The sequence below is a fragment of the Hyperolius riggenbachi genome, chromosome 9, assembly GCF_040937935.1.
Source record: "Hyperolius riggenbachi isolate aHypRig1 chromosome 9, aHypRig1.pri, whole genome shotgun sequence".
Taxonomy (NCBI): domain Eukaryota; kingdom Metazoa; phylum Chordata; class Amphibia; order Anura; family Hyperoliidae; genus Hyperolius; species Hyperolius riggenbachi.
The window spans coordinates 87,338,084-87,348,406 of NC_090654.1; positions in this window are offsets into that span (position 1 = coordinate 87,338,084).

The following is a 10,323-nucleotide window of genomic DNA, read 5'->3' on the forward strand; positions in this document are numbered from 1 at the left end:
TCATATGATGATATTTTATTGTACCGTGTCAGTTGACCTGTTTGTACCTCTTTTTCAATCAAGAATTTGAAAAAAAAACATGCTACATTGTACCACATTGGTGGCAGCGTTATAATGGAATCGCTATGGGGAACACATGCACTTGTGAAGTACATGCATTTCAAATAGCAGGGAAAAGCCTGTCTATTGGAAAGAAGCCCAAACTCTACATTGAGAAACAAATAAAGCAAATTTCCCCCGAACGGTTATATTCATTGCAAGTATATTAACAACAAGCTGTGTTACAGAATGATTAATGCTTAGCTATGGAGCTTACCATGGAATAATAATAATAATGCTAACATTTGTATAGCGCTTTTCTCCTGTAGGACTTAAAGAGGAACTCCAGTAAAAGTTATGTAATAAAAAAAGTGCTTCATTTTTACAATAATTATGTATAAATGATTTAGTCAGCGTTTGCCCATTGTAAAGGCTTTCCTCTCCCTGATGTACATTCTGGCATTTATCACATGGTGGCATTTTTACTGCTGGCAGGTGATGTCGCTGGAAGTACCTGCTCCTTGCTTTTTTTGGCAGTTGGAAACAGCTGTAAACAGCTATTTCCCACAATGCAACGAGGTTCACAGACAGGAAACTGCCTGGAAAATGGTCCTCACAGTCTCCCGTGGGAGGGGCTTCACCACAATATCAGCCATACAGAGCCCCCTGATGATCAGTTTGAGAAAAGGAATAGATTTCTCATGTAAAATGGGGTATCAGCTACTGATTGGGATGAAGTTCAATTCTTGGTCACGGTTTCTCTTTAACCACTTGAGGACCACAGTCTTTTCGCCCCTTAAGGACCAGAGCCTTTTTCTCCATTCAGACCACTGCAGCTTTCACGGTTTATTGCTCGCTCATACAACCTACCACCTAAATGAATTTTGGCTCCTTTTCTTGTCACTAATAAAGCTTTCTTTTGGTGCTATTTGATTGCTCCTGCGATTTTTACTTTTTATTATATTCAGCAAAAAAGACATGAATTTTGGCAAAAAAATGATTTTTTTTAACTTTCTGTGCTGACATTTTTCAAATAAAGTAAAATTTCCTATACATTTGAGCGCGAAAGTTATTCTGCTACATGTCTTTGATAAAAAAAAAAACATTCAGTGTATATTTATTGGATTGGGTAAAAGTTATAGCGTTTACAAACTATGGTGCCAAAAGTGAATTTTCCCATTTTCAAGCATCTCTGATTTTTCTGCGCACCTGTCAGGTTTCATGAGGTGCTAAAATTCCAGGATAGTACAAATACCCCCCAAATGACCCCATTTTGGAAAGAAGACATCCCAAAGTATTCAGTGAGAGGCATGGTGCGTTCATAGAAGATTTTATTTTTTGTCACAAGTTAGCGGAAAATGACACTTTCTGACAAAAAAGAAAAAAAAAAAAAGTTTCCATTTCTTCTAACTTGCGACAAAAAAAAATGAAATCTGCCACGGACTCACTATGCTCCTCTCTGAATACCTTGAAGTGTCTACTTTCCAAAATGGGGTCATTTGTGGGGTGTGTTCACTGTCCTGGCATTTTGGGGGGTGCCTAATTGTAAGCACCCCTGTAAAGCCTAAAGATGCTCATTGGACTTTGGGCCCCTTAGCGCAGTTAGGCTTCAAAAAAGTGCCACACATGTGGTATTGTCGTACTCAGGAGAAGTAGTATAATGTGTTTTGGGGTGTATTTTTACACATACCCATGCTGGGTGGGAGAAATATCTCCGTAAATGACAATTTTTTTTTTTTTTACACACAATTGTCTATTTATAGAGATATTTCTCCCACTCAGCATGGGTATGTGGAAAAATACACCCCAAAACACATTATACTACTTCTCCTGAGTACGGCGATACCACATGTGTGGCACTTTTTTGCACCCTAACTGCGCTAAGGGGCCCAAAGTCCAATGAGTACCTTTAGGATTTCACAGGTCATTTTGAGAAATTTGGTTTCAAGACTACTCCTCACGGTTTAGGGCCCCTAAAATGCCAGGACAGTATAGGAACCCCACAAATTACCCCATTTTAGAAAGAAGACACCCCAAGGTATTCCGTTAGGAGTATGGTGAGTTCATAGAAGATTTTTTTTTTTTGTCACAAGTTAGCAGAAATTGATTTTAATTTTTTTTTCACAAAGTGTCATTTTCCGCTAACTTGTGACAAAAAATAAAATCTTCTATGAACTCACCGTACTCCTAACGGAATACCTTGGGGTGTCTTCTTTCTAAAATGGGGTCATTTGTGGGATTCCTATACTGCCCTGGCATTTTAGGGGCCCTAAACCGTGAGGAGTAGTCTTGAAACCAAATGTCGCAAAATGACCTGTGAAATCCTAAAGGTACTCATTGGACTTTGGGCCCCTTAGCGCAGTTAGGGTGCAAAAAAGTGCCACACATGTGGTATCGCCGTACTCGGGAGAAGTATTATAATGTGTTTTGGGGTGTATTTTTACACATACCCATGCTGGGTGGGAGAAATATCTCTGTAAATGACAATTATTTGATTTTTTTTACACACAATTGTCCATTTACAGAGAGATCTCTCCCACCCAGCATGGGTATGTATAAAAATACACCCCAAAACACATTATACTACTTCTTCTGAGTACGGCGATACCACATGTGTGACACTTTTTTGCAGCCTAGGTGCGCTAAGGGGCCCAACGTTCTATTCACAGGTCATTTTGAGGCATTTGTTTTCTAGACTACTCCTCACGGTTTAGGGCCCCTAAAATGCCAGGGCAGTATAGGAACCCCACAAGTGACCCCATTTTAGAAAGAAGACACCCCAAGGTATTCTGTTAGGAGTATGGTGAGTTCATAGAAGATTTTTTTTTTGTCACAAGTTGGCGGAAAATGACACTTTGTGAAAAAAAAACAATACATATCAATTTCCGCTAACTTGTGACAAAAAATAAAATCTTCTATGAACTCACCGTACTTCTAACGGAATACCTTGGGGTGTAGTCTTTCCAATATGGGGTCACTTGTGGGGTTCCTATACTGCCCTGGCATTTTAGGGGCCCTAAACCGTGAGGAGTAGTCTTGAACCCAAATGTCTCAAAATGACCTGTGAAATCCTAAAGGTACTCATTGGACTTTGGGCCCCTTAGCACAGTTAGGCTGCAAAAAAGTGTCACACATGTGGTATCGCCGTACTCAGAAGAAGTAGTATAATGTGTTTTGTGGTGTATTTTTACATATAACCATGCTGGGTGGGAGAAATATCTCTGTAAATGACACATTTTTGATTTTTTTTTACATACAATTGTCCATTTACAGAGAGATTTCTCCCACCCAGCATGGGTATGTGTAAAATTACACCACAAAACACATTATACTACTTCTCCTGAGTATGGCGATACCACATGTGTGACACTTTTTTGCAGCCTAGGTGCGCTAAGGGGCCCAACGTCCTATTCACAGGTCATTTTGAGGCATTTGTTTTCTAGACTACTTCTCACGGTTTAGGGCCCCTAAAATGCCAGGGCAGTATAGGAACCCCACAAGTGACCCCATTTTAGAAAGAAGACACCCCAAGGTATTCCGTTAGGGGTATGGTGAGTTCGTAGAAGATTTTATTTTTTGTCACAAGTTAGTGAAAAATGACACTTTGTGAAAAAAACAATAAAAATCCAATTTCCGCTAACTTTTGACAAAAATAAAATCTTCTATGAACTCATCATACACCTAACAGAATACCTTGGGGTGTCTTCTTTCTAAAATGGGGTCACTTGTGGGGTTCCTATACTGCCCTGGCATTTTAGGGGCCCTAAACCGCGAGGAGTAGTCTAGAAAACAAATGCCTCAAAATGACTGTTCAGGGGTATAAGCATCTGCAAATTTTGATGACAGGTGGTCTATGAGGGGGCAAATTTTGTGGAACCGGTCATAAGCAGGGTGGCCTCTTAGATGACAGGATGTATTGGGCCTGTTCTGATGGATAGGAGTGCTAGGGGGGTGACAGGAGGTGATTGATGGGTGTCTCAGGGGGCGGTTAGAGGGGAAAATAGATGCAATCAATGCACTGGGGAGGTGATCGGAAGGGGGTCTGAGGGGGATCTGAGGGTTTGGCCGAGTGATCAGGAGCCCACACGGGGCAAATTAGGGCCTGATCTGATGGGTAGGTGTGCTAGGGGGTGACAGGAGGTGATTGATGGGTGTCTCAAGGTGTGATTAGAGGGGGGAAATAGATGCAAGCAATGCACTGGCGAGGTGATCAGGGCTGGGGTCTGAGGGCGTTCTGAGGTGTGGGCGGGTGATTGGGTGCCCTAGGGGCAGATTAGGGTCTAATCTGATGGGTAACAGTGACAGGTGGTGATAGGGGTGATTGGTGGGTGATTAGTGGGTGTTTAGAGGAGAGAAGAGATATAAACACTGCACTTGGGAGGTGATCTGATGTCAGACCTGCGGGCGATCTATTGGTGTGGGTGGGTGATCAGATTGCCCGCAAGGGGCAGGTTAGGGGCTGATTGATGGGTGGCAGTGCCAGGGGGTGATTGATGGGTGGCAGTGACAGGGGGTGATTGATGGGTGATTGACAGGTGATCAGTGGGTTATTACAGGGAATAACAGATGTAAATATTGCACTGGCGAATTGATAAGGGGGGGTCTGAGGGCAATCTGAGCGTGTGGGCGGGTGATTGGGTGCCCGCAAGGGGCAGATTAGGGTCTAATCTGATGGGTAACAGTGACAGGTGGTGATAGGGGGTGATTGATGGGTGATTGATGGGTAATTAGTGGGTGTTTAGAGGAGAGAATAGATGTAAACACTGCGCTTGGGTGGTGATCTGATGTCGGACCTGCGGGCGATCTATTGGTGTGGGTGGGTGATCAGATTGCCCGCAAGGGGCAGGTTAGGGGCTGATTGATGGGTGGCAGTGCCAGGGGGTGATTGATGGGTGGCAGTGACAGGGGGTGATTGATGGGTGATTGACAGGTGATCAGTGGGTTATTACAGGGAATAACAGATGTAAATATTGCACTGGCGAATTGATAAGGGGGGGTCTGAGGGCAATCTGAGCGTGTGGGCGGGTGATTGGGTGCCCGCAAGGGGCAGATTAGGGTCTAATCTGATGGGTAACAGTGATAGGGGGTGATTGATGGGTGATTGATGGGTAATTAGTGGGTGTTTAGAGGAGAGAAGAGATGTAAACACTGCATTTGGGAGGTGATCTGATGTCGGATCTGCGGGCGATCTATTGGTGTGGGTGGGTGATCAGATTGCCCGCAAGGGGCAGGTTAGGGGCTGATTGATGGGTGGCAGTGACAGGGGGTGATTGATGGGTGGCAGTGACAGGGGGTGATTGATGGGTGATTGACAGGTGATCAGTGGGTCATTACAGGGAATAACAGATGTAAATATTGCACTGGCGAATTGATAAGGGGGGGTCTGAGGGCAATCTGAGCATGTGGGCGGGTGATTGGGTGCCCGCAAGGGGCAGATTAGGGTCTAATCTGATGGGTAACAGTGACAGGTGGTGATAGGGGGTGATTGATGGGTGATTGATGGGTAATTAGTGGGTGTTTAGAGGAGAGAAGAGATGTAAACACTGCATTTGGGAGGTGATCTGATGTCGGATCTGCGGGCGATCTATTGGTGTGGGTGGGTGATCAGATTGCCCGCAAGGGGCAGGTTAGGGGCTGATTGATGGGTGGCAGTGACAGGGGGTGATTGACGGGTGATTGACAGGTGATTGACAGGTGATTGACAGGTGATTGACAGGTGATCAGGGGGGATAGATGCATACAGTACACGGGGGGGAGGGTTCTGGGGGGGGGGGTCTGGGGAGAATCTGAGGGGTGGGGGGTGATCAGGAGGGAGTAGGGGGCAGATTAGGGACTAAAAAAAAATAGCGTTGACAGATAGTGACAGGGAGTGATTGATGGGTGATTAGGGGGGTGATTGGGTGCAAACAGTGGTCTGGGGGGTGGGCAGGGGGGGGGGGGTCTGAGGGGTGCTGTGGGCGATCAGGGGGCAGGGGGGGGGGATCAGTGTGCTTGGGTGCAGACTAGGGTGGCTGCAGCCTGCCCTGGTGGTCCCTCGGACACTGGGACCACCAGGGCAGGAGGCAACCAGTATAATAGGCTTTGTATACATTACAAAGCCTATTATACACTTTCCGTGCGGCGATCGGGCAGCTAGTAACCCGCCGGCGCTTCCGAACGGCCGGCGGGTTACTGCGAGCGGTGGGCGGAGCCAGTCCCCGGCGGCTGATCGCGTCACAAATGACGCGATCGCCGCATAGCCACTCCCGCAGCCGCCCCCGCCGATGGGCGTATTGCGGTCGTTTGAGCCCGGACTTTGCCGCCGCCCATCGGCTGGGGGCAAAGTGCTTGAGAGCTGCAGCCACTGGGACGCGCTCAATAGGCCACCCTGTCGTGTTAGGGAGTCTTGCCCAAGGTCTCCAGTCTCCTATGTCAGAGGTGGTGCCCTTAAGCCAGTGGTCCTCAAACTAAGGCCCGCGGGCCGAATGTGGCCCCCTGAGGCTTTTTCACTGGCCCCCAAACACCAAATGTATAACTTATAGATATTGCCCACAGCACCTTTAAAGAGACTCCGTAACAAAAATTGCATCCTGTTTTTTTATCATCCTACATGTTCCAAAAGCTATTCTAATGTGTTCTGGCTAACTGCAGCACTTTCTACTATGACAGTCTCTGTAATAAATCAATGTATCTTTCCCCTGTCAGACTTGTCGCCTGTGTCTGGAAGGCTGCCAAGTTCTTCAGTGTTGTGGTTCTGCTATGAACTCACCCTTTCTGGCCCCTCTATGCACACATCCTGTGTGTTATTTAGATAAGAGAGAAGAGAGAAGCTGCTCTAATCGCCCGGATAAATCGTCCTCTGAGCTGGCTGGGCTTTCACATACTGAGGAATTACAAACAAGGGCAAAGCTGTTTGCAGGAAGAAAAGAGCAGCCTGAAACTTCAGTGCATGGGGGAAAGAAACACACAAATGATCTCTTGAGATTCAAAAGGAATGCTGTATACAGCCTGCTTATGTATGGATGTATTTTCTATGTGTGGACATACTGTACATCAACCTACTTCCTGTTTTGGTGGCCATTTTGTTTGTTTACAAACAAACTTTTTAAAACTGTTTTTAACCACTTTTAATGCGGCGAGGAGCGGCGAAATTGTGACAGAGGGTAATAGGAGATGTCCCCTAACGCACTGGTATGTTTACTTTTGAGCGATTTTAACAATACAGATTCTCTTTAAAGATCGGTGGCCCGCATATAGAATAGCAGTTCTGGCACCACCCATCCACATTCTGTAGAAGCCAGTGAGCAGTCATTCGCTGGCTTCCAATCAGGTTCATCAGGTCACACTGCTGTCCAACTGGATGGCAGGCTGTCACCTGGATATGCTTCACTGTCTAGTGCACAAAGATGTTCTTCGGGGGGCCCCATGACTGAATGGCTGCTGCAGGGAGGTCTCCGCCGGGCAAGATTAGGGGGTGAAATCAATACCTAGATTCAATGTAACGTTTTTCAATATCATTTTATGTATGTTCCGGCCCCCCAGCACTCAGAATTATGTTGACCTTGGCCCTTGACAGAAAATGTTTGGGGACCCTTGCCTTAAGCAGTGCATTATCCAGCCACTGCTCCACTGCAATAACTTCCTAGCAGGAAGTGGATAGCAAAATTTCATTCATGTTTCCTGGCATGCCCAAAGACATGTCCTTAATGTTCTCAAACACGTCTTCGCAGTCATCCAAGAAGCACAGAGATGCTGAATATTTCACTACCAGATTTGTGTTCAAGTCTAACACCAATGACATGAATAAGCAGTAGGTTCAGAGAATGTCCTGTACACCAAACTGGATACGATTGCTATGGGTTTAATTTTAATCAAGTTTGGTTTGTCACTTTTTTTTAACCAATATTAGAAAGTTAAAAGATAACAAAAGTTATAAATTAAAGTGCAGTTATAGGATGTAACAAGAGTGACCTAGGATTTGCTGGTCATTTAAAGGACACCCGAAGCAAAAATAAACAAATTAAATAAACTATTGTATCTATCTTCCTCTTCGAAAAATAACTTTTTAAAGATATTTCCCAGTTTCATTTTATGTTTAAATCTACTTTTTAAGTTTTAACTATTTTATCTCTTTCCTGCTCTCAGAAGCCATTTTCTGCTAGGAAAGTGTTTTATAGTTGGAGTTTCACATTGTAGTCATTTCCTGACTCAGTCAGGACTGAGTCAGCCACTTACATATTTACCTCTCTCAGGCAGAGAAAGAAAAAAAGGAACACAGCATAGTTATTTGTGTGCTAGGCACTGTGCATACCCATGTCTATCTTATCATGTCACATGTCATGTCGGGTATCCTTTAAAATCACCACAGGGGACCTTGGTCCTCAGCTTATATACTGCTCATGGCAGACCTGATTCCCACAGAGAATAACAAGTGTTATACCATAAGCAGACACATGTGGTACAGCTAAAGTGTGATATCTCTTGTTTATATACGGTGCTTGACAGAACAGACGAGTAGTGAATGTGAACAATCGGCACATTCCAGGTAGGAGTCACTACTGTTATAAACTTCACATATAGCAAAATTGGAGCTACCCTTTAAATTGTATGTATTTTTTTAATGAATTGACCTTTCATTTTACATAAAGATGTATTGTTTCTAAAAATAAATGTTTTCTTCAATTGACTTTTGAAGTTTCTTTTCATGGAGTTTTGAATCATTTTCTTAGTGGTATTCAATTGCTCGGCTGAATTTATATTTTAGCCACACTAGGTAAAATATCTCCAGGCACATGCCCATAACAACTGCCATTGCTCCATCATTATTCCTCCAGTCACATCTTCATCACATTTCCAGTAACTACTCTACCATACCACCAGTAACACCTTCATCACAACTCCAGCCACATCTTCAATACATCTCCAGTAACTCCTCTATCTTATCTCCAGTAACATCGTCATCATATCTCCAGACACTTGCCCATAACAACTGCCATTGTTCCGTCATTATTCCTCCAGTCACATCTTCATCACATTTCCAGTAACTACTCCACCATGCCACCAGTCACAACTTCATCACACCTCCACTCACATCTCCATCACAACTCCAGCCACATCGTATTTACATCTCCAGTAACTCCTCCATCATACCTCCAATAGCATTGTCATCATATCTCCAGGCACATGCCTATAACAACTGCCATTACTCCATCATTATTCCTCTAATCACATCTTCATCGCATCTCCAGTAACTCCTCCACCATGCTAGTCACACCTTTATCACACCTCCAGGCACACCTTCAACACAACTCCATCCACATCTTGATTACATCTCCAGTAACTCCTCCATCAAAACTCCCATAACATCAGCATCATATCTTCAGTCACATGTCCATAACAACTGCCATTGCTCCATCATTATTCCTCCAGTCACATCTTCATCAACTCCATCATTGTACCACCAGTAACATCTTCAGCACACCTTCACTAAAACTCCAGTAACTCCTCTGTTATACCTAACAGAGTCATTATATCTTCAGTCACATGCCCACAACTACACCCATTACTCCAACATTATTCCTCCAGTCACATGTTCATCACATCTTCTGTAACTCGTTCATCATAATGCCAGTCAACCTTCATCACACCTCCATCACAACTCCAGCCACACCTTCATCGCAACTCCAGCCACATCTTTATTACATCTCCAGTAACTCCTCCATCAAACCTCCAGTAACATCAGCATCATATCTCCAGTCACATGTCCATAACAGCTGCCATTGCTCCATCATTATTCCTCCAGTCACATATTCATCCCATCTCCAGTAACTCCTTCATCATACTAGTCACACCTATAACAATCCTCCACTCACAACTTCATCACAACTCCAACCACATCTTCATTACATCTCCAGTAACTCCTCCATCTTACCTCCAGTAACCCCTTCATCATACCTCCAGTCACACCATCATCACATCTCCATTTGCTCCATTATAAATGCCTCTGAACAGAGGCGGCCTTAGAGCATGGGGCGAGTGTCATACGCGGGGCCTAGAGCCATAAGTGTAGGTCATGTACCGTACCACCCTACTCACGGGCTTGTCCACCTCTAATGCACTATGCCTTATTATTGTTTAAAAACAATTACGTTTGTTAAAGGCCACTAAGCCAACCAATATACTAGGGATGGGTACTAAGCTGGCTGGGGAGCTAAGGATAGGTAAAGGCTGGCTGGGGAACTTGAGATAGGTACAGGCTGTCTGGGGAGCTAGGGGTGTGTACCTGACTGGCTGGGGATGGGTGCT